This window comes from Pan paniscus, chromosome 7 (assembly GCF_029289425.2).
Source record: "Pan paniscus chromosome 7, NHGRI_mPanPan1-v2.0_pri, whole genome shotgun sequence".
NCBI lineage: Eukaryota > Metazoa > Chordata > Mammalia > Primates > Hominidae > Pan > Pan paniscus.
The window spans coordinates 65884768-65908104 of record NC_073256.2 but is presented as its reverse complement, the minus strand read 5'-3'; the positions used below and the strand labels follow the sequence as shown (position 1 = coordinate 65908104).

Here is a 23337-nt window from a genome sequence, read left to right as displayed (position 1 = left end):
TGGGAGGCCTAGGCGAGTGGATCACAAAGTCAGGAGATCGAGACCATCCTGGCTAACATGGTGAAACCCCGTCTCTACTAAAAATATTAAAAAATTAGCTGGGCGTGGTGGTGGGTGCCTGTGGTCCCAGCTACTCTGGAGGCTGAGCAGGAGAATGGCGTGAACCCAGGAGGCGGAGCCTGCAGTGAGCAGAGATCGCACCACTTCACTCCAGCCTGGGTGACAGAGCGACACTCCGTCTCAAAACAAACACAGAAACAAAAAAACAGATGTGGGTTTGCTGATTTTCTCTTGATTTACTGTTTATAATTGTATTGATTTTTGTTCTAATTTTAATTATTGTTGCTTACTTTGGATTTAATTTGCTCTTATTTCTATAGTTTCCTCTGGTGGAAACTTAGATTATTGATTTGATCTTTCTTCTTTTCAATATGGTCACTCAATGTTATACATTTACATTTAATCACTGCTTTCATGGCATTCTACAAATCTTAGTATGCTATTTTTCATTTAGTTCAAAATATCTTCCACATCTCTTGAGATTTCTTCTTTGACCCATGTGTTATTTAGAAATATGTTATTTAATCTCCTAGTATTTGGTGATTTTTCCAGCTACCTTTATGTTATTGATTTCCAGTTTAATTTTACTGTGATCTGAGCACATACACTGGGGTTAGGGACCCCTGCCAAATTCTCTATATTTTAATAGGTGCATAGAGACCGTTGACATTTAAAGTGATTATTAATAAATTTACATTCATATATGATATATTTATAATCTATTCTCCTCTGTTCCTTGTTTTTCTTTTTATCCTCTACTCTTTTTCAGCCTTCTATGGTTTTAATTGAATGTTTTATGTGATTCTGTTTTCTTTCTTCCTTAGCATGTCAGTTATAATTTTTTTCACTTTTTTATTGGCTGTTCTAGAATTTGCAATTTACATTTACATCTAACACAAGTCTACTCTCAAATTATAATGTACTGCTTTTCAGAGAGTGCAAGTACCTTAATAGAAAATATTCCCAATTTTGCCTTACCATTTCTTCTGTCATTACTTTCATTTCACTTATCCATAAATTATATCCACTGGGTACATTGTTGCTAATAATTAGTAGCAACTAACAGATTAGTAGTAATCTGTTGTCTATTTGATCAACTAAGAATAAAAAAAAATTTTACCTTTACTTATTTTTTCTCTAGTGCTTTTCATTTTGAAAACTATATTAAGGTTTCTAACCTATACCATTTTCCTATTTTTCGAAGAACTAACATTCATTGTAAGATAGGGCTACTAACAACAATATCCGCAATTTTTATTTGTCTGGAAAAGTTTTATTTCTCCTTTACTTTTGAAGAATAATTTCACTTGAATGGAATTCTAAGTCGATGAGAATTCATTTTTCAAAACTTTAAATATTTTACTTGATTTTCTTCTTGCTTGCATAGTTTCTGATGACAAGAGTGATACAATTATTATCCTTGCTCATCTGCAGATAAGGTTGTCACCCCTACCTCACTTTTTCATGTTTTTTTGATCTGTGTTTGAATTTCTGCAGTTTGAATATAATATGCTTAGATGTAGTTCTTTTGCAATGTATTGTGCTTGGTGTTTTCTGAACTTCCTGGGTATGTAGTCTGCTCTGTGAAATTAATCTTGTAAAAGAGTTGTCACTATCAGTAACTGTTGCTTTAAATATTTTGCTCCTTTTTTTCTCCCTCTTTCTAGTATTCCCATTATGCATGTGTTATAGTTATTGTATTTATCCCACAGTTTGGAAGTTTCTACAGAAAAACTTTCATGTTCCATGATCTCCTTTCTTCAATCATGTTCATTCTCCTAATAAGCCCATCAAAAGTATTCTTCATTCTTTTGCAATACTTTTAATTTCTTGCTTTTCTTTTTAATTGTTTTTCTTTTAGAATTGCTATTTCTCTACTTACATTACCTATCTACTCTTGAATATTATCTGTTTTTTTTTCCATTAGCTCTTAACACGATAGTCATATTTATTTTACATTTCTGGTCTGATAATTTCACCATTCCTGCCATATTTGATTCTGGTTCTTATGCTTATTTTTTCTTGTTGTTTCAAACTCTCTTTTGCTTTTTAGAATGCTGTGTAGTGTGTGTGTGTGTCTGTGTGTGTGTGTGTGTGTGTGTTAAAAGCTGGATGTGATGTACTGGGTGAAAAAACCTGCATTCAACAGTACTTTAGTGATGCATTTGTAAGTTGTGTGTGGAGAAGTGTACTATAGTCCTGTGCTTAGTTCTGTTTTTTAGTGAGCTTGTGCCTCTGTGTTGTGACTTAACAAATCCTTTTCAGTCTCCTCTGCTTTGGTGAGACAGAAATGCTACAAGGGACTAGAGCTAGGTATGTCCTTAATACAATGTGGAAGGTAGGAGTGGGTTGCAGTTGAGTATTGTTCTTCCCCCTACCACATTGAAATCTAGAGAGAGGCTGAAGTTGGATATTTTCCTTCCTCTCAGTTGCTTAAACTCTGGTAAAAACCATTTGTTAGACTCTAGTAAACTATTTGGTTTTGAGGGTAATTCTTGTTAAGAACAGAATGTCCCAGGTGTATTTCAAAACAGTTGCTTTTTTCTCCCTCTGCCAGAAGCATAAGGGATTTTTTCTCCAATCTTTTTGGTGAAAACCTGGTAGGGCTCTCAGTGGCAAAACTTACATAAAAGTGTGGGAAACCCTTCTAAGACAGGTACTCCTTGGAACTATTAATACTCATCCACCAGTTTATCAATTACAGCTTCGGTTTCCCAACCCCAGACTGTGTCTCATGAAAGTTTCTTCTCCTAGGTTTATATTCCAAAAAAATTGTGATTCATCTGCATTTACCTTCCTGCTTCTTCAATTTATGTGGCAGCAATTTCTCCTATTGTCTCAGTTTTCTGAAGGATCTAAGAGTTTTTGATTTTCAGTTTGTTCAGCTTCTTCTTATAGTGTGAATGAAATTGACAACTTCCAAGATCCATATATATCATATGGAAAACCATACATCTTTAGTCATTCTTTTAAGGTGGATTGTCTAGGAACAAATTCAGTTTTTGTTTATTTGGAAATGTGCTTTTCTTCTTTATTTTCTTTCTTTCTTTCTTTCTTTTTTTTTTGAGACAGCGTCTCTCTCTGTCGCCCAGGCTGGAATGCTGTGGTGTGACATTGGCTCCCTGCAACCTCCACCTCCCAGGTTCAAGTGATTCTCCTGCCTCAGCCTCCTGGGTAGCTAGGATTACAGGTGCATACCAACATGCCTGGCTAATTTTTGTATTTTTAGGAAAGACAGAATTTTGCCATGTTGGCTGGGCTGGTCTCAAACTCCTGACCTCAGGTGATCCACATGCCTCAGCCTCTCAAACTGCTGGGATTACAGGTGTGAGCCACTGTGACTGATTTTCTCCTTTAATGTTTGAAAAAAGCTAGTTTTGCCTGATATAAGATTCTTGGTTCATAATTCTTTCAGAATTTTGAATATGTCATTACGCTGACTTCAGTATTCCATGGCAATGTCCTTGTAAATAATGAGAAGTCATCTATTAATCCTATGGTGATCCCTTTGTATCTTAATCTTTTTACGATTTTCTTCTTTGCCTTTCAACATTTTTACTGTGATGTGTATAGATTTAGGTCTCTTTTCATTTTTCCTATTTAGACCTTGTTGAACTTTTTGGTGTGTAAATTAATGTTTTTAATCAGATTTAGAGCATTTTCAACTATTATGTTTTAAAATAATTTTTTGCTCCTTTTTCTTTGTCCTCTCTTCTGGTAATCTCATCAGGCGGTAATCTCATTATGTGTAAGTTTATGTATTTAATGGCATCATACATTTCTCTTAGACTCTGCTCATTTTCTTTATTCTTTTTTTCCTGTGTTATTCAGATGATATAATCTCTATCCTTGTCTCTTCAAGTTCATAGATTGTTTATTCTTCAAGTTTTGATATACTATTGAGCCCCATGAGTGAATAGTTCGTTTTAATTATTCTACTTTCAACTCTAGAATTTTCACTTAGCTCTTTTATAAAATTTATTTTTGTTGATATTCTCTAGTTAATTAGATATTATCATCATACCATCTTTTAATTATGTAATTTTTTAAATGTTTGAATATTTTTACAATAATTGCTTTGAAGTCTACATCTATGACCCCTCAAAAACAAATTCTATCACTTGATTTTCTTTTGTGTATGGATGACACCTTCTTGTCTCTTTGCATGTTTTACAGTGCTTTTCTGAAAAGTGAACATTTTATTTTTCATCAAAAATATATTTTATTTGTATACACATTAAAATAGCATATTTCAGAAAAATTAGTAATATAATATTTCCTACTCTCACATTTCATAGTGTTATTTAAACACTCAAAATATACAGTATTAGCATCCTCATCAGTGAAACTGCTTTCGGATCATCTAGCAGTGAAAACTCAGCATTTTAAATAATATATTGTAGCAACTCTGCATATTGATTCTGCACTCCAAGCTTGCTGCTGCTGTTGTTTCATTTGTTACTAGCTAGGCTAGATTTGTTCAGCGAAGTCTGTTTTCTTGCATGTGCAGACTCAGAGGACATATTACTGCTCATGTGCACAGATTCCTTGGACAAAGTAATGGATGTGGCTTTTCCAGATTTCCTTTGACTGTTTCTTTCCTTGATTTCATGTTAACTTTCTGGCTGCTCTGCCTCTATTGGTTTCACACCTAGCTGTTGGCTTCCATTAATTGCTAGCTGATTGCTTTATTATTTTTGACAAGACCCAGGGGCATAATTGTTCCACAGTCTGATTCAATTAAGTTTGGGGCTCCATTTGCAGCAGTAGGGTTCTTTTGTCCTTCTTTGAGCTTGCTCTTAACTGAAGAGGGCTCCTTAGCTGTCCTCTTTCCTGGTTATCTCTCTTCCCACTTATGTCTAGTGTTCCATTATTGAAACACTAAGCATGTGAGAGTTATTTATATCATACTGCTCAAGGCCATCGCCAAGGACTGAATGCAAAAATTCAAAAAGATTGAATCTCAGGCACAAATGAGTTAAACTTGTAGCTGGCCTACCATTTTACCCCCTCTTAACTGCTCACCAACCAAATCTACATTGTTCTCTAAAACACCCTTCGAAATTAGTTCAATGAACACTATTTCACTTAGGGAGAGCTGTGAGGCTCTTTGTCCTTATGGCATGCCTCACTCTTGGCAGAAACTCTGCACTACACATGGGGACAGGGAAAATTTTCTGCTTTTCACGGAGGGGCACCCCTACTCTACGAGGAGGGTGCTAGATGTAAATGGCAGCATTTGTCCTTTTTAGTTTTCTCCTCCTGGCAAGAAAACTACACCCTATAAGTGGGCTAGGTTTGGACAATAGGGTCCAGTATTTTTCATCTGCAATTCCTTGGATAAATCTTTTCTTAACGAGTGTATGTTCAGTGGGAGAAGGGAGCCTCAATTTTAACCATGCCTGCCTCAAAAAGAGCTCCTGCTGCACAAGCTGAAGGGTTTTGGGGGTTGATAAGACATGCTGGTGGGTGTGCCTCTTCTGGGGTTTAAACTGTACTCCTAAGTGGGGAGCAGGGGGGCTACAAAGCCATGCCTTCTTGGCCATACTTATTCAGAATAGCTCTTCCATCACATGGAACTGGACACAGAGGTGGTAGCAGGTAGCTGGCTCAAATGTCACAGATTATTGTTATTCTGATTAAGATTTAGTAGCTTTCCTTGAATAAGTCATTCTCCATTTGGCGTATGCTCTTAGGACAATTTTTAGAAACTACACACACACAGACACACACACACGCACACACACCCTTTTTTCCAGTTAAGCAGTTAAATGGTTGTGGAGTGGGTCTGTCCATTGATTTCTTAAAAATGCCGTTCTGGGAGTCAAGATCCCTTAATTTTCTAAGTTACAATAACTTTTTTTAAAAAATTTTCTTACAAAATATTTTATTAAACATGTTAAATATAATTTTTTTTCCAAAACAATGCTTTTGGAATGGATTTCCCTCAATTCTGCTATTTCCTTATATATTGTCCATCTCCCCTACCAGTCTGCAAATTTTTGAAGACATGTTTTATCCATACTCACATTCATGTAGTTTTAGAACATATTAGTTAAAAATACATTAATAAATGGTGTTATGATTAATAAGGTGTTTAGGCTTAAATATTTAATATATTTTAATATTATTTTTAAATAAAAATGTTAAATTTTTAAACATTTTATTGTAGATTAGTTTAGTATAATGACTAGTCTTTCACTTTTTATTCTTTATTTTTCATCTCTTAAAGAAAACAATACATAGTACCTGCTATGTGGTATACACTTTTATGGGCCCTGTGGGTGTTACAAAGACATGAAAGGCTTGGCTGCTGTTTTTTTAATACTCACAATGTATAGCAAAATGGGAATGTATAAACAAAAAGACACATGGAACATACTTAACTGCTATGTCGGTGAAGATAAATCCTAATGACATACATACAAGCAGGCAAAGTATAGAGCAACAAGGCAGTGTCAGAAAGCAGACAACATGCTTTGTTTTTGGTGAATAGACAAGTATTTGAGGATAAGGGCTAATGGAAGAGGCAGTCTATCATAACACTGTTTACAGACACCTTGTGATAGTTCTTATAGGCAAGGTAGGGTTTGCCTGTCCTACGGGGTAATGGAAAACATTAGTGGTTTTGCTGTGTCAAGTGACATGATGTTACAGACTGCATGGTGTCTCCCCACCCCCCAAATTCTTATGTTGAACTTCTAGCCCTCAGTGCTTCAGAATGTGACATTTTGGGGGGAAATAGGATCAGTGCAGTGTCATTAGTGAAGATGAAGTCATACTGGAGTAAGGTGGGCCACTAATTCAATGCAAATGATGTTCTGATAAAAAGGAGACATTTAGACATAAACATGCAGACAAGGAGAGCTTGATGTAAAGATGAATACAGAGATCAGAGTGATGCTTTTACTAGTCAGAACACTAAGAACTGCCAGCAAACCACCGGAAGCTATGGGAGGGGCACAGAGCAGATTCTTGCTCACAAGTCTCAGAAGGAAACAACATGGCCAGCAACTTGATTTTGGACCTCTAGTCTCTAGAACTATGAGGACATAAATTTCTGTGTTCTTAAGCCACCTACTGAGTGCCACTTTGTTATGGTAGCCCTAGTAAACTAATGTGCATGATGACAGACATGGTTGGAAAGTGTGATAATATCCTTTAGAATTTAATCCAAAACATTAGAAACTTGACATAATTTATAAATTAGAAAGGAACTTACTAGAGTTAAGGAAACCAGTTCAGTGCTAAGAATACCAATCATGGCTAAATGTGACAAATGCTTATGTTTCATTCTAAAAGTCTGACATTATAATTACAAGTGACCCTGATAAGAAATACAACTAGGAACTTCTAAGGACTAATTTTAGATATAAAGATAGTTCTCTAAGATGAGCTCATATTTAAAAAGGTCAACTAAAAAGGACCAAAAGGGCATTTAATAAGCTACAGCAAACAAAATCGCAGTGATAAACACTTTCAGAAAGGCTACAATTCAGATTGAAGTGAAGTGAAGAAAAATTACCAGAAGGTGATAAAAATGTTTGGAGCAAAAAAAAAAAAAAAAAAAAAAAAGTGGCAATAAAAGAGATTATCAAGCCTCCAGCAGCAGAAGTCTTGCGCAAGAGACTCAGCAGCTTGTCCTTTCTTTCTTTCTTTTTTGTTTTTCTTTGAGGAGTCTCGCTCTGTCGCCCAGGCTGGAGTGCAGTGGCTCGTGGCTCAATCTCAGATCACTGCAACCTCCACCTCCCAGGTTCAAGTGATTCTCCTGCCTCAGCCTCCTGAGTAGCTGGGACTACAGGTACGCATCACCACGCCCGGCTAATTTTTGTATTTTTAGTAGAGACAGGGTTTCCCCATGTTGGCCAGCCTGGCCTCAAGCTCCTGACCTCAAGTAATCCACTGGTCTCAGTCTCCAAAGTGCTGGGATTCACGTGTGAGTCACCACACCTGGCCCTGTTTGTTTCTATTTTCTATTCTCACTCAGTATCTTTTAGTCTTGTCATAGTTCATAAGAAATTTGAGACTCAAGTAGAAGAAAAATCCTTAAAAAATTACCAAGGAGTTTAAATGTGAATTGTAAAACTCAGGCTATAAAACAAACCATAAGGATGATATTTCAAAGCTCTTTTAGTAATCTTTGAGTGTTCAAAAAAGGCACACGGATGAAGGTGAGTTCTGCAAAATAAACTGTACCATCTAACCAAAACATCTTACATGGGTTTTATTCTTTAGTAGTTAAAAATTTGTATTGATCGAGAATATAGTCTTTGAGTTTCATCTTCATGGTTCCAATTCTGACATCATACTTGTGCATTTATTTTAAATTTATTGTTGAAATCTTGTAATTATACATATTTATGGCATACAATGTAATATTTTAGTACATATATACATTGTATAATGATGAAATCATGGTATTGAGTGTATCCATCACCTCATGCATTGATCATTTCATTGAGATGAGAATATTCAAAATCCTCTCGTTTCTGTTTTCCAATATATAATACCTTACTGTGAACTATTTTCATCACATTGTGCAGTAAAATACCACAACCTATTCCTTGTAATTATCAATGGTTATTCATTCACCAACCTCTCTCCATCTTTCCCTCCCTACTCCCCTCGCTCTACTCCCTGCTTCTATAAGATGAACTGTTTTTTTTTTTTTTTTAGATTCTACATGGAATGAGATCTTGTGACCTTTCTGTGTCTGGCTTATTTCACTTAACATAATGTTCTTCAGGTCCATCCATGTTGTTGCAAATGGTAAGATTTCATTCTTTTCTACAGCTGAATAGTATTCCATTCCATATATACATATATGTGTATTTATATATATGTGTGTGTGTATACATATATATGTGTATACATATATATGTGTGTATATATGGAACACACACACACATCACATTTTCTTTCTCCATTCATCCATGGTTGTATACATGGGTTGATTCCATAAATTGGCTTTTGGAAATAGTGCTACAATTAACATGGGAGAGTAGAAATCTCTTTGACATACCAATTTCATTTCCCTTGGATTTATACCCAATGGCTCATATGGTAGCTCTACTTTTATTTTTATTTATTTATTTATTTATTTATTTATTTATTTATTTATGACGGAGTTTTACTCTTGTTGCACAGGCTGAAATGCAATCGTGTGATCTCCACTCACAGCCACCTCTGCCTCCCAGGTTCAAATGATTCCCCTGTCTCAGCCTCCTGAGTAGCTGGGATTACAGGTGCCCGCCACCACGCCTGGCTAATTTTGTATTGTTAGTAGAGACAGGGTTTCTCCATGTTGGTCAGGATGGTCTTGAACTCCTGGCCTCAGGTGATCCACCCACCTCAGCCTCCCAAAGTGCTGGAATAACAGTGAGCCATTGAGCATGGCCTCTATTTTTAATTCTTAAAGTAATCTCCGTGCTGCTTTTCACAGTGGCTGTACGGATTTACAGTCCCACCAACGGTGTGTAAATGTTCCCCTGTCTCTACATCATCACCACCACTTGTTTTCTTTTGGGTTTTATATAATAGACATTCTACTTGGATTGAGGGTGTATCTTATTGTGGTTTTCATTTGCATTTCCCTCATTATTACTGATGAGCACTTTTTAATGTACTTGTTAGCCATGTGTATTTGTTCTATTGAGAAATGTCTTTTACTGTCTGATATGGTTCAATGTTTTGTCCCCTTCAAATCTCATGTTGAAATGTGACTCTCAATGTTGGACATAGGGCCTGGTGGGAAGTGTTTGAGTCATGGGGGTGAATCCCTTGTGACTGCCTTGGTGCCTTCCCCACAGTAATGAGTGGTAATGACTTCACTCAAGATCCGTTTGTTTAAAAGAACATGGCATTTCCCCACTCCCTCTCTCTTGTTCTCAGCCTTGCCATGTGATTTGTGATCTCTTCCTTCAACTTCCACCATGGAAGCGTCCTGAGGCCCTCACCAGAAGCAGATGCTGGCATTCTGCTTTGTGTGCAACCTTTGTATCTGTGATCTTAATAATCATGTTTCAATTTTATCTCTGATTTTATTTATTCGGGTTTTTTCTCTTTTTTTCTCAGTTAATCTAACCAAGAGTTTGTTAATTTTGTTTATTTTTTCCAAAAACCAACTCTTTGTTTAGTTGATCTTATGAATTATTTTAGTCTCTATTTTGTTTATTTAGGTCTGAGCTTTATTAGTTCCCTTCTACTACTAATGTTGGGCTTAACTTATTCTTGTTTTTCTAGTTCCTTGAGTTATACAATTAGGTTGTTGATTATAAATATTTTTCTTGTTTTGATGTAGATGTTTATTGCTATAAACTTTCTTATAGAACTGCTTTTGTTATTTTCTATACAGTTCAGTATGATGTGTTTTTATTATCATTTGTTTCAAGAAATTTTTAAATTTCTCCTTTAATTTTCTCAGTGATCTATTGGTTAATGTGGAGGATGCTGTTTAATTTTCATGTATTTGTAACGTTTTTGAAGTCTTCCTTGTTAATTTCTATTTTATACTTCTGTGGTCATAAAAGATACTTGATACTATCTCCATCTTCTTAAATCTGTTTAGACTTGTTTTGTGGCCTAATATGTAATCTACCCTCGAGAATGTTCCATATGCAGTTAAGAAAACTTGGAATTCTGCAGCTGTAGATGGAATGTTCTGTAAATATGTGTTAGGTACATTTGATCTATGGTATAGTTTGAGTCAGTTGTTTCTTTATTAATGTTCTGTCTAAAAGTATCTGTCTATTGCTGAAAATGTGAAGTTGAAGTCTCTTACCATTATTGTATTTCTATCTAACTCTCCTTTTAGGTCTAGTAATACTTGCTAGACCTGTTTTGGGTGCATACATATTCATAATTGTTGTAAATTCTTGTTGAGTTAGTTATGTTATTATTATATAATAATATCCTTTGTCTTTTCTGAGTTTTTCACTTAATATGTATTTTATCTGATATAAGTATGCGTATCTCTGCTTGGTTTTGGTTTCCATTTGTATGAAATATATTTTTCCATCCTTTTACTTTCAGTCTGTCTGTGTTTAACAGCGAAGTGCATCTGTTATAGGCAACATATAGTGGGATTTTGTTTTTTATCCTTTTAACTACTCTAAACCTAAATTGGAAAATTTAATCCACTTACATTCATGTTATTATTTATAGGCAAATAATTACTCCTGCAAGTTTGTTAACGATTTCTTGGTTGTTTTGTAGATATTTTGTTTCTTTTTCCTTCTCTCATTGTTTACCTCTCTGGTTTGGTGGTTTTCTGTAATGCTAAATTTTGTTTCTTTTCTCTTTCTCATTTGCACATTTACTATAATTTTGTCTGTGTGTGTGTGTGGTTACCATAAGGTTAACATGAAAAGTCTTATAGGTATAGTGGCCTATTTTAAGCTGATAACAACTTAACTTTGGTCACATAAAAATACTATAGACTTTTTTCCCTCTCCCTTTTCATTTGGATTTTGGTTACTGTAATTTGTATATTTATCTTCTATGTGTTCCTTAGTCATTAATTGCAGCTGTTGGTGTTTTTGACCTTTTTGACTTTAAACCTACATACTGTAATATTGAAGAATTTCATAGCACTATTACAGCACCAGGGAATTCTGGGTATGGTTATGCATTTACCTATACTGCTGAGTTTTGTATTTTCATAATATTAATTATTATCCTTTTGTTTCCTTTTTTAGCATTTCTTTAAGCATTTCTAATCAGGTCATTTTAATTGTGATGGGTTGCCTCAGTTTTTGCTTGTCTGCGAAGGCCTTTATTTTGTTATTTCTGAAGAATAGCTTTGCTAGATATAATATTCTTGGCTGTGAGAAATTTTTTATTTTTGTTTGTTTGCTTTCTTTCTGTTTGTTTATTATCTTTCAGTGTTTGTAGTATGTCATCATTTTTTTTCCTGGCATGCAGAGATTCTGCTGAGAGATATGCTGATAGTCTAATGGAAATTCCCCTATATGTAACTTGACATTTATCTCTTGCAGCTTTTAGAATTCTTTGTCTTTAACCTTTGACATTTTGATTATAATGTGCTTTGGAAAGAATATTTTTGGGTTAAAAATCATTGAAAATTTTTGAGCTTCTTAGACATGGATGTCCATATCTCCCCTAAGACTTGGGAACTTTTCAGCTATAAGTATGTTTACTATACTTGGTTATTTTCTTTTTCTGTGGCACTTGTATAATGTGAATATTTGTTTGCTTAATGAAGTCCCATATATCACATAGGCTTTCTTCATTCTTTTTCATTCTTCTTTCCTTTTTAAAAATTTTTTCTGATTGGGTTATTTCAAAATGCCTACTTTTAAGCTCAGAGATTCTTTCTTCTGCTTGATCTAGTGTTGTCAAAACTCTCTATTGTATTTTTATTTCATTTATTAAATTCTTCAGCTCCAACAATTCTGTTTTTTATAGTATCTATCTCTTTATTACATTTTTCGTTCATATCATAATTGTTTTCCTGATTTCATTGAATTTTTTTTTCTAGATCCTCTTATATCTCCCTGAGTTTTCTTGAAATCATTATTAGTAATTCTTTTTCAAGCATTTTATAAATACCCTTTCATTTATGATCTGTTGCTAGAGACAAAGAACCCTGTTATTTTGTGGTTGTTATATTTTTTGCTTTTTTGTTTCTTGTGTCCCTACATTGATATCTGTGTATCTAGTAGAACAATTTCTTTTTCCAATTTATGGAATAACTTTCATAGGAAAAAGCTTTTTCCTGTAAATGGATCCTAGGATGTTGGTTGAGAATGTAGCATTGGCTTTGGTTCTGGGTGAACTCAGTAGCATGTTCTCTGTGCAGATGCTTCAGTTACAACCCTTGATTGTGATGTGTGAGATTATTATAGGCCTAGGCTACAGCAGTTTGTGACTGTGGTGTTGTAGTGGCAAGGGTGGTGGACTAGTCATTGGTAGGACACATGCAGGCATGGAAGTCAAATTTTGTGGTAGGCTCTTCTGAATTGTCAGGGTCACTGCCCGGTCTGTAAGGGGCAGGGGTGGGTGTGCATGTGTTAAACAACTGAGCAAGAGTTCCTCTAGAGAAATGGGTTTACCTCTAGGAAGCTGTCAAGCTAGGGGCAGGTACATGTGAGTCCAGGGGCTGCCCCCAAACCTCTCTGCTGAGGTGAGGCCAGCTTATGGGGCAGGACTGCCTCTGGCCTGGCTGTTGGTGGGGACAGGTGCATGCAGTTTTGCTGCTATGCAGAACTCTGCTCCAATGTCCAAGCCTATGCCATAGCTGCTTATGTCATACGGGTTGCAAATGCCATGAGGACTCCTGCCCTGGGGATGGGTTGCAACTGTGCAGACTTCCAGCAATTTTCACACTGAACTCAGGGCCTGTAAGGACTAGAAGATCCTCCTCTATCAGTTACCATTCGTATCTGGCAGTGATGAAGACCACTGAGTGTCTCCAGCTTGTATTTTCCTTGTAGGAAGAGGTTTCTCCTGTCTGTGATCTGATCTAGTAGGAGATACAGTGTGACAGATATAGGGTACCATGCTCCACTCTATATGGTGTTATACTGGGCTCCCATGCTCCACAGGAATTTTGATGTTACCTTGATGGCCACCATGCTGATGTCATTCTCTTTTGGCATCTCTTTCTAGTCACTTTGTAAGCGGAGGCAGGATATTTAGCCAAATTATAACATTTTATTTGTAAAGTGAGAATAGAATTTATAAACCAATTAGCACATACCTGGCATATGGTAAGTACTCAAGAAATATGAGTTATTGCTAATATCATAATCAGCAGCACCACCATCTTTATTTCTATCTCTCTAATTACTTTGTTCTCTTTTTATTTGTTCTTTTAACATATATTTAGTGGTTGCCGTGTATTCTGTACCTTATTTTTGTGGTGGTCTCTGGATATATCTAGATAGAGATAGAGTTATTCATTTCAAAGAGCATAAACTTGTTACAAAGACCAGAGAGGCCTTGTAATCTGGAGAATTTATCATTAAGGCTGAAGTAGGTGTTAGAAAAAGGCTTCACTGGAGAATTAATAGTCTGACTGAGGAAAGTGGTATGCAGAGAGATTTATGAAGATGTCAAGCAAAGAAAAAATCTTTGGGACAAGTAAATCAACTTTTGGAAATGCAAAGATGTATAAGAACATGTTTGTCCTTGGGGGAATTGAGTTTAAAATAATATGGCTGAAGAGAAATTGAAAGTCAAATATGGAGAGACTTGTCACTTTTTTTTGACAAGTCAAGAAGGCTTTATAGTTATCAAATAAGGAGGTTTGATTTGGGGGCTATGCTTTTAAACATAGACTATTTTATGGGTTGACAATTTCCCTCCCCCACCATTATGCAAATGTTGAAGTCCTAACTCCTCGTTCCTTAGAATCTGAGCTTATATGGAGATAAGGTGTTTGCAGAACTAATCAACTTAAAATGAAGCCATATGTGTGGACCCTAATTCAATATGACAGATGTCTTTATAAATAGGGGAAATTTGGGTATAGAGAAAGACACAAATGGAGGGAAGAAGATGTGAAGAGACACAGGGAGAAGATGACCATAACCATATATAAGCCAAGGAAAGAGTCCCAGAACTGATCTTTCCTTCATAGCTCTCAGAAGAAACCAACCCTGCCAACAACTTGATCTCAGACTTCTTGCCTACAAAATTATGAGACAATAAATACAAAGGGTCTTCAAAAAGCTCATGGAAAATTAGTATTATGAAAAACCCATGGGACCAAGCACAGTGGCTCACGGCTGTAATTCCAACACTTTGGGAAGCTGAGGTGGGAGGATCACTTAAGCCCAGGACTTCAAGACCAGTCTGGGCAATGTGACAAGACCCAGTCTCTACAAAATAAAAATTAAAAAAAAAAAAACAAAAAACTTTAGCTGGGACTGGTGGAATGCACCGTTAGTCCTGGCTACTCAGGAGGCTGAGGCAGGAGGACTACCAGAACCCAGGAGTTTGAGGTTACATTAAACTATGATCATGCCACTATACTGCAGCCTGGGTGACAGAGTATTTGTCTCTAAAATTTTTTTAATCTATTCATACATTTCAATTTTTTTGCACCAAAGTAACTTGCACTAACTTAAGATAACATGACAGAACAAAATCTAGTTTGAGGCACAAGAAGGATGATGCTTTCTTCAGCTTGAAAATGGCCCCTATCAAAGCAATATGAATTCTGCTAAATCTGAAGCAAGAACAAACACCAAATTTATGGTGAAACTTGGGTGGAAGAATGGTAACATCACTGATGCTTTATGAACAGTTTATGGGGACAATGCCCCAAAGAAATAAGCAGTTTGTGAGTGGATAACTCATTATAAAAAGGGATGAGACAATGTTCATGATGAAGCCTGCAGTAGTAGACCATACACAAATCGTGCAGAAAATATTCATCTTGTTCGTTCCCTAATGGAAAAGGACCAACGACTAAGATCGGAAACAATAGCCAACACCTTAATAGGTTCAGCTTACTAAATTCTGATGGAAAAATTAAAGGTAAGCAAACTTTCCATTCAGTGGGTGCCAAGCCCTTTGTGTCCAGATCAGCTACAGACAAGAGCCGAACTTTCAATGGAAATCTTTAACAAGTGAGGTCAAGATCCTGAAGCATTTGCTTAAAGAATTGTAACAGTGGCTTCAGTGTTTCAATCCAGAAGACAAAGCACAATTGAAGCAATGGCTAAAAAGAGGTTGAAGTAGTTTAGTCAATGCCAAAGTGGACCAGTCAAGAGGATGACATTGGTCTTTTGGGATGCTCAAGGCATTTTATTTGTTGACTTTCTGCAGGGTCAAATCATGATATCTTCCTACCATGAGAGTGATTTGAGAAAGTTACCCAAAGCTTTAGAAGAAAAATACCCAAGAAAGCTTCACCAAAGAGCCCTTCTTCACCATGATAATGCTCCCGTTCATTCCTCTCATCAAACAAGGGCAATTTTGTGAGCAATTTCGAGGGAAATCATTAGGCATCCACCTTACGACCCTGATTTGGCTCCTTCTGACTTTTTTTCTTTTCTAATTAAGCAAAAAAAAAAAAAAAAAAAAGAAAGACACTAATTTTTCTTCACTTAGTAATGTTAAAAAGAGTGGATTGACTTGGTTCTATTCCCAGGATCCTCAGGTCTTTATGGATAAACTAAATGGCTGGTATCCTCATTTAGAAAAGTGTGTTAAACTTGATGGAACTTATGTTGAGAAGTAGAGCTGATTGATATTTTTATTGTTGTCTTTTAATTCCATTTTTCCACACACTTTTTGATGTCCCCTTGTATCTGCTCCTTAAGCTATCTAGTTTGTGGATCATTGTTACCATAGCCCTAGGAACTTACCAAAGAATAAGCAGATTAAGGATGTTATATTTCTACTCCAGTTTTAAATGATCAGACAATATCTACTTACCCATTATTAATAGTTTCACATTTTATGCATCTAGAATCAGGTCTGTATTACTTCTGTGCATGAGAGATTTTAATACATTTTAATAAGGATTATTTAATGTTTTCCACTGTTTTTCTTTAATTACAAAATAGATAAAGCCTTCATCTGGCTATTATATTGACCATGGCTTTTGAGATTATAATTGTTTAGCAGTTACCCTAATTTGAGGACAAAATGGATAGCCATTGATGTAATTCTTAATAATCGACAAAGTTTTCATAGTTTGCAAAGTTGTACTTATACGTTCTATCACGCATAATGACTACCACAAGACAAGAATATTCTCATCACTATAGTGTTACGACTGACATATAAGAAAGTTGAGCTCACAGGGATGGCTGACAAGCCCCAGGTCACAATGAGAAGAGGACTTTACATCTATTTTACATCCTTTTTTTGTTTTGTTTTCTTTTGTTTTTTTTTTTGTTTGTTTGAGATGGACTCTTACTCTGCCACTTAGGCTGAAGTGCAGTGGTGCAATCTCGGCTCATGGCAACCTCCGCCTCCTGGGTTCAAGGGATTCTCCTGCCTCAGCCTCCCAAGTAGCTGAGATTACAGGCATGCACCACCATGCCTGGCTAATTTTTGTATTTTTAGTAGAGATGGGGTTTCATCATGTTGGCCAGGATGGTCTCGATCTTTTGATCTCAGGTGATCCGCACGCCTCAGCCTTCCAAAGTGCTGAGATTACAGGTGTGAGCCACCACACCCAGGCTATTTTACATTCACTTTACAGTTTCTGCTCCTCCCTCCATATCATGCTGCTACTTATTTAACTATCAAACTTAAAAAAGCAGAAGAAACCAAAGAATCTATAGTCTGGTGATCTGTCTCAAATCAAGGAATTGTGAGACACTGAAAACTCCAGATCATTGTGCTTTCAGGAGTGTGAGAGAAGCCCCAAGCATGATTTTCAAGTCACCTTCATTTGGTCTGTTAACTTCTTAGGCCATTTGGAAGAGAGAGAACAATCTGACTGACCCAGAGAATGAAGCATGTTTATTGCTGCGTACACATGCACTGAGACGATTCCTAGACACTTTGAGAGTTGTAATTGCTCTGATCCAACCAAGAAAACATAATAAAACTTTCGTTGCAAGAATGATAATGGAAAAAAATGTAAAAATGGCATTTACTTATATTAACATGAATCATACTTTAAACTGTACAATAAAATTTTTCAAATGAAAATTAATCCTAGCTTTGTAGAATGTCTGTCTATCCTTTTCTCTCTTTGAATTAGGTTTATAGGATAATACACTTGAAATAAGTATCTAGCATCTATTCTGTGATCGCCAAGCATATTTGAGACTGCAAGTTTTTCTTAACCTGAATATCTTGGCACTTGACTAACCATTATGTGGTCTTACATTGGCAAAGAGTTGGTAAATATTCATATATTTGTGGATGCGGTAGATATTCAGGTTGGAGCCCATGAGAATGTCTGCTGTGCTAATAGAGCTCCCTATGTTCAGAACAGCTAAATTTTATATTGAAATGTAAAGTAACCAGAGTCCTCCTGAGGGAAACAGAAAATTAAACATGCTCAACCTAGAATTTAAAAATATATATGCTTGAGGTAGGACATTCACAGACTTTTGGAATCAGATGGATATGGTTTTGAAGCTCATGACTTGTATTTTAGAGTGTCATGAAACAGAAATATGAATAACAAGAGGATCTAAGGTTGGATTTTGTAGGCCTGCCTTGATACTTTGAGCCTGTTGACACAGTGAAAAAAAGAATCTCCCCACTTACTAAAAGCCTTCTCAGACATGATTTGGATATTTGTCACCTCTTAAATCTCATGTTGAATTGTAATCCCCATTGTTGGCAGTGGGACCTGGTGGGAGGTGTTTGGGTCACGGGAGTGGATTTCTCATGGCTTGGTGCTGTCCTCATGATAGCGAGTGAGTACTCCCAAGATCTGGGTGTTGTAAATTATGGTACTCCCCTTCCCACTACTCTCTTGTCTCTTGCTCCTGCATGTCTGCTCCCACTTCACTTTCTGCTATGAGTAAAAGCTCCCTGAGTCCTCCCCAGAAGCCAAGCAGATGCCAGCAACATGCTCATATAGCCTGAAGAACCAGGAGCCAATTAAACCTCTTTTCTTTATAAATCACCCAGTCTCAGGTATTTCTTTACAGCAATGCAAGAATGGTCTAATATATTCCCCTTCCCCCAAAACCCCAGCTCAATGACAGAAAGGTCGATTCCTCAGTCTTCTAAGGTTATCTCAATGAAGAAAAAGGAGATATTAGGGAATATATCAGTTATTCCTATCCTCAATCATATGTTCATTCTTGAATCATGTATTTGTTTTTTTTCATAAAATGAAAAGAGGAAACTTATTAGAGTTTTAAACTCTAATCTAACATTCTAGAACATGTAATCTGTGTGTATGTCCATGGAACACTAAAAATAAATTAATTAATTACCCTGAGACCTGGCCCAAACGCCTTAAAATGCATCACATTTGCTCTTACAGTAGGCCCAAAAAGTGTTGTGTTAAAACTAGTGAGTTCTCTGTACCTGAAGATGTTTAAAAATGGTTAATCAGTGGTATCCAGGAATAGAGTAGAATTGCTTGATGCAGCAAACAGACATTTGCATTTTAAAATCCCTTCAAATCCGGAGAGTTTTTATTTCTAAGATGGATACAGTAGAGATGGAAAGAAAGATGAGAGGATCTTTAAAAATCAAATTGATCTAGATAAATTTTAGTAAAATAGGGAAAAGTTACTCCATAATTGAATTATTCAAAAATATCTATAAATTCAGAAAACCTACACTTGCATCAAACCCTAACTAAGCATATATAATTGCAATTCTTTTATGAACCTGAAATGTCAGATAATATTATCACATAGTTTTGGATCAGACTGTTAAAATGTTACAATATAATTAATTTTCACAGAGGTCTTTCAAATATATATTAAGATAATTCAGGACTCATTTATCTGAACATATACCATTAGTGGTCAATTTATTCTTAAATATTTCATAGATATATGTTTTGTGTTCAACAGTTTACTAATTCTCACATGTAATTAACTCTCAGAAGTCAAATTTATTTATTTTGTGTCAATATTCAAAAAACTATTTCAAAACCTTAGTAGAAATAACAGACAAACTCATAGATCTCAACAGACATGCTCTGTAAGTCCTGCATGAATCAAATAAAATTTCATGATTTCTATGCAATGCTATTCTAAAAACATACATTATTTATTTTCTATAAGCACATAAATAAATAAAAGGTAGTATATGTGCTTATATTTTCTATGTTTATTTACATGCTTATATTTTCTTTAAATAGATAATATGGTAATATAAATAGATAATATATAATAGATAATTATATAGTAATTATTGTAGTAATAATATGATAATACATACGTGATATGGATATGGCTATACAAACAAATTAATGGAAAGATACAGAGTAGATAATGACTAACCACTCCCACACCTCACAAGTTGGAATGTGTACATATTTGGGGGCTTCACATCAATATGCAAGCTTCCATAAAAACCTACAGAATAAATACAATACATTTCCTGTTTTTTTTTTTTTTTTTTTTTTTTTGAGATGGATTCTCACTCTTTCACCCAGGCTGGAGAGCAGTGGCATGATTTTGGCTCACTGCAACCTCCACCTGCCAGGTTCAAGTGATTCTCCTGCTTCAGCCTCCTAAGTAGCTGGGATTACAGGTGCACACCACCATGCCCAGCTAATTTTTCTATTTTAGTAGAGATGGGGTTTCACCATGTTGACCAGGCTGATCTTGAACTCCTGACTTCAAGCGATTCACTCACCTCTGCCTCCCAAAGTCCTGGGATTACAGGTGTAAGCCACCACACCTGGCCTAGGATATACCTTCTTAGAGCATCAGCTTTATTCAAAGACTTATAGAAGACATTTTCTTTATGATAAACCAAATATAAATATTAATATACATATATATACATATGTATATGTATGTATATATGTATACATATATATGTAGATATGTATACATATATACATAGATATGTGTATGTGTAGCTGTGTGTCTATCTATCTATGTATCTATCTAGTGATCCATCGAGAGGAAGGAGGGCTCCAGTTAAGAGGGAGCATTTTGAAGCAAGTATCAGCCTAAATCCCCCATCACTCCAGAAGTGAGGTTTAGTGTTTGCAGTGAGAACCTCAAGACCATGGGCAGATGACCTGAGACTGATATGTTAGTGCTGGGCAGTGGGATCCCTATTGCTTCCCAAGTTCTACCTGCATACTCTGAGGCACTTCCGAGCTGAGAAGAGGAATTAATGCATAATTGTAAAGTTCATTACCATCCCATCTGGCATGAATCATTAACCCTGCTCATCAATATAGTTCTACCTTAGTTCATGTTGGCACACTATGAAAACTGTTTTTGCAACTTCCTCTTCACATTGAGACATCACCTTACTCTTCTCTTCGCCAAAAGTAAAGTCTGTTCACGTAAACCTAAAAGCAGTACTTAAGGCCTTGAAGAAGCTTCATAGATGCTGAATGTCTGCCCACTGGGACATCAGACACCACCCACCTAAATGACTGCTCTTTACTCCAGCCCCTAAACAGATTCATAGAAATATTGCATAGCTTCATCTTTGTCGCTGTGGCAGCCTAGAGACTAAAATTCAACAGAATATTGCCACACATTAAAAAATATTGTTTTTCTTCCATTTACCTGGAACCATTCTGTCACCTCATCTAGTAACATTCAGTCTGAACTTGTCTTTCTCAAAGTATCTCTCTGATGGCAAGCCATTGCCATTCACACTCTCTGCTCTTCTTTCTATATATTTGACTTTAAATATAATGTAGGTTCACATAAATCAGTAGCTAGAGAGTAAAAACATTTTTAAAGAACCACAATATTTCTAAACACTTTGTAAAATTAAAAACACAAAACAAATGTATACATTAACTCTGGAAGTATAAGTGTATCAGAACTTTTTACTCTACCACTAGCCTTAATCCAGACTGAGAGGAAATTGTCTTTCTACTTACTCTAACTTCCTAAGGAAAGAGAAGACTATCCTATGACCTCATAAACTCCCTAAAGACTTTTTATAGTGGACACTGTTTGAATTTATCAAGGTTTAATTACATTAAGGCTACCTTTCTTCTATTTATCACCCTTCGTTGTTAGGGAAAAAAAAATCCAGAAAAATATAAATCATCACCTTGAGATTAAAAAATATGAAATTGGAATATGAATCTTTCACAGGAAATACCTCTATTTTAGAAACTGGTCAATCAAAATTATTTAAGCATAAATTTGTTTTCTTTGTTTAAGCATTAGGTTATATAAACTTATTTTCTTTGTTTAAGCATTATGCTATAAAGTACTTATGGGTGAGGGAATGAGTCAGAGGCCAACATGAAGAACTGAAGTGTTGCTTAACTATGGGCTGAGACAACGTCGGGGAGGATGGAGCTTGACTGAGCTCCAGGATCCTCTGTGCCGCTTGTTTCCCGCCTTTCCTGCTAATCGTAGAGGAGAGCTCTCTTGGTACAAAATTGTTTTTTACATAATATATAAAATCTTGTGATAGGTTTAGTTTGTTCTAAGAAGTCACAAAGCAAAAGTAGAGTTCAGGATTCATGATGGTTCGTAAAATTTAAATTATTTCAAATGTAACTAAAGAGACTTACTGGAATTTTAAATTTTTTAGCTAAGTAAATGTCATTTATTCCACAATCATTATTAAGGAGAAATTATGAATTCTGGTATTGAGAAAAGCAATTCAGCCTGTTGTCACCTTCTGCTGAAATTAAAAATACAAAACCAACTTCATAAAAGAAAAGTGCTTGGAATCCTTGTGAAAGCAAACAATACGCAAAGCCTTGCCTGCATTTCAGGAGCAAAAATGGCTTATTTCCTTTTTTGTTAATTTACTTTCTTCAAATGGAAATATCTAGGCATGTCTCATTGCAAAAGTCTAACAGGCATATTAATGAGCTCTCTCTGCAAATACCAAGAGAGTCTTTAGTTTGTCTTTCCATTAACCCCGATATCTTTAGCATTAACTGTTTTTACAAATATACCTACAACTTCCTGCCCATTGCAGCAGTCAAAAGATTATAGTTACTTAGTGAATTTTCAGAAGGGATGGAAGTCAAAGGTTGTTCTTATATCAGAAAGGAGAATTGGGATTTTTAACTTGATGCTGTTCTAACTGTTGAGCATACTATCAAATTGAGACCGAGGTCTGGAAAGATAATAGTAGATTTACCCACCCCAAAATCTTTAACTCTCCCCTGATCCCTGAAATAAATGAAACAACAGCATAAGCAGTGTAAACCTAGTGAATAATTAAACGGACAAACAAAACTATGAAGAACATCTGTAACAATATTGACGAAGTATCCTCACAAACCTAAAATATTTGGAAGCCTGAACCACACACTGCAACAATCCCTGGTGAAGTCAGCAGTGATTCCAGGAGAAAGTGGAGCAGGGAAATCAGATATTATTCTGATACCCTTGATATTAGGAGAAATTCCATTGCCAACTGGTCCTCATTTACAACTGAGTAATTGGATTATGGGGGCAGTTTCCCCATGCTGTTCTCATGGACAGTAAATGAATTCTCACAAGATTTGATGGTTTTATAAATGGTAGTTTTTCCAGCGTTTGCACTCACTTTCCCTCCTGCCGCTTTGTGAACAAGGTGCCTGCTTCCCCTTCCACCATGACTGTAAGTTTCCTGAGACTTCTCCAGCCATGCAGAACTGTGAGACAATTAAAACTCCTTTGTTTATAAATTACCCAGTCTTGGGTACTATCTTTATAGCAG

General features: G+C 35.9%; 1 protein-coding gene across 8 annotated transcripts in view; it reads right to left on the bottom strand.

The window, feature by feature from the left end:
* The window catches only part of SNTG1 (syntrophin gamma 1), an 865234-nt gene that overhangs the window by 525379 nt on the left and 316518 nt on the right, over positions 1-23337 (bottom strand). The window lies entirely within an intron of this gene.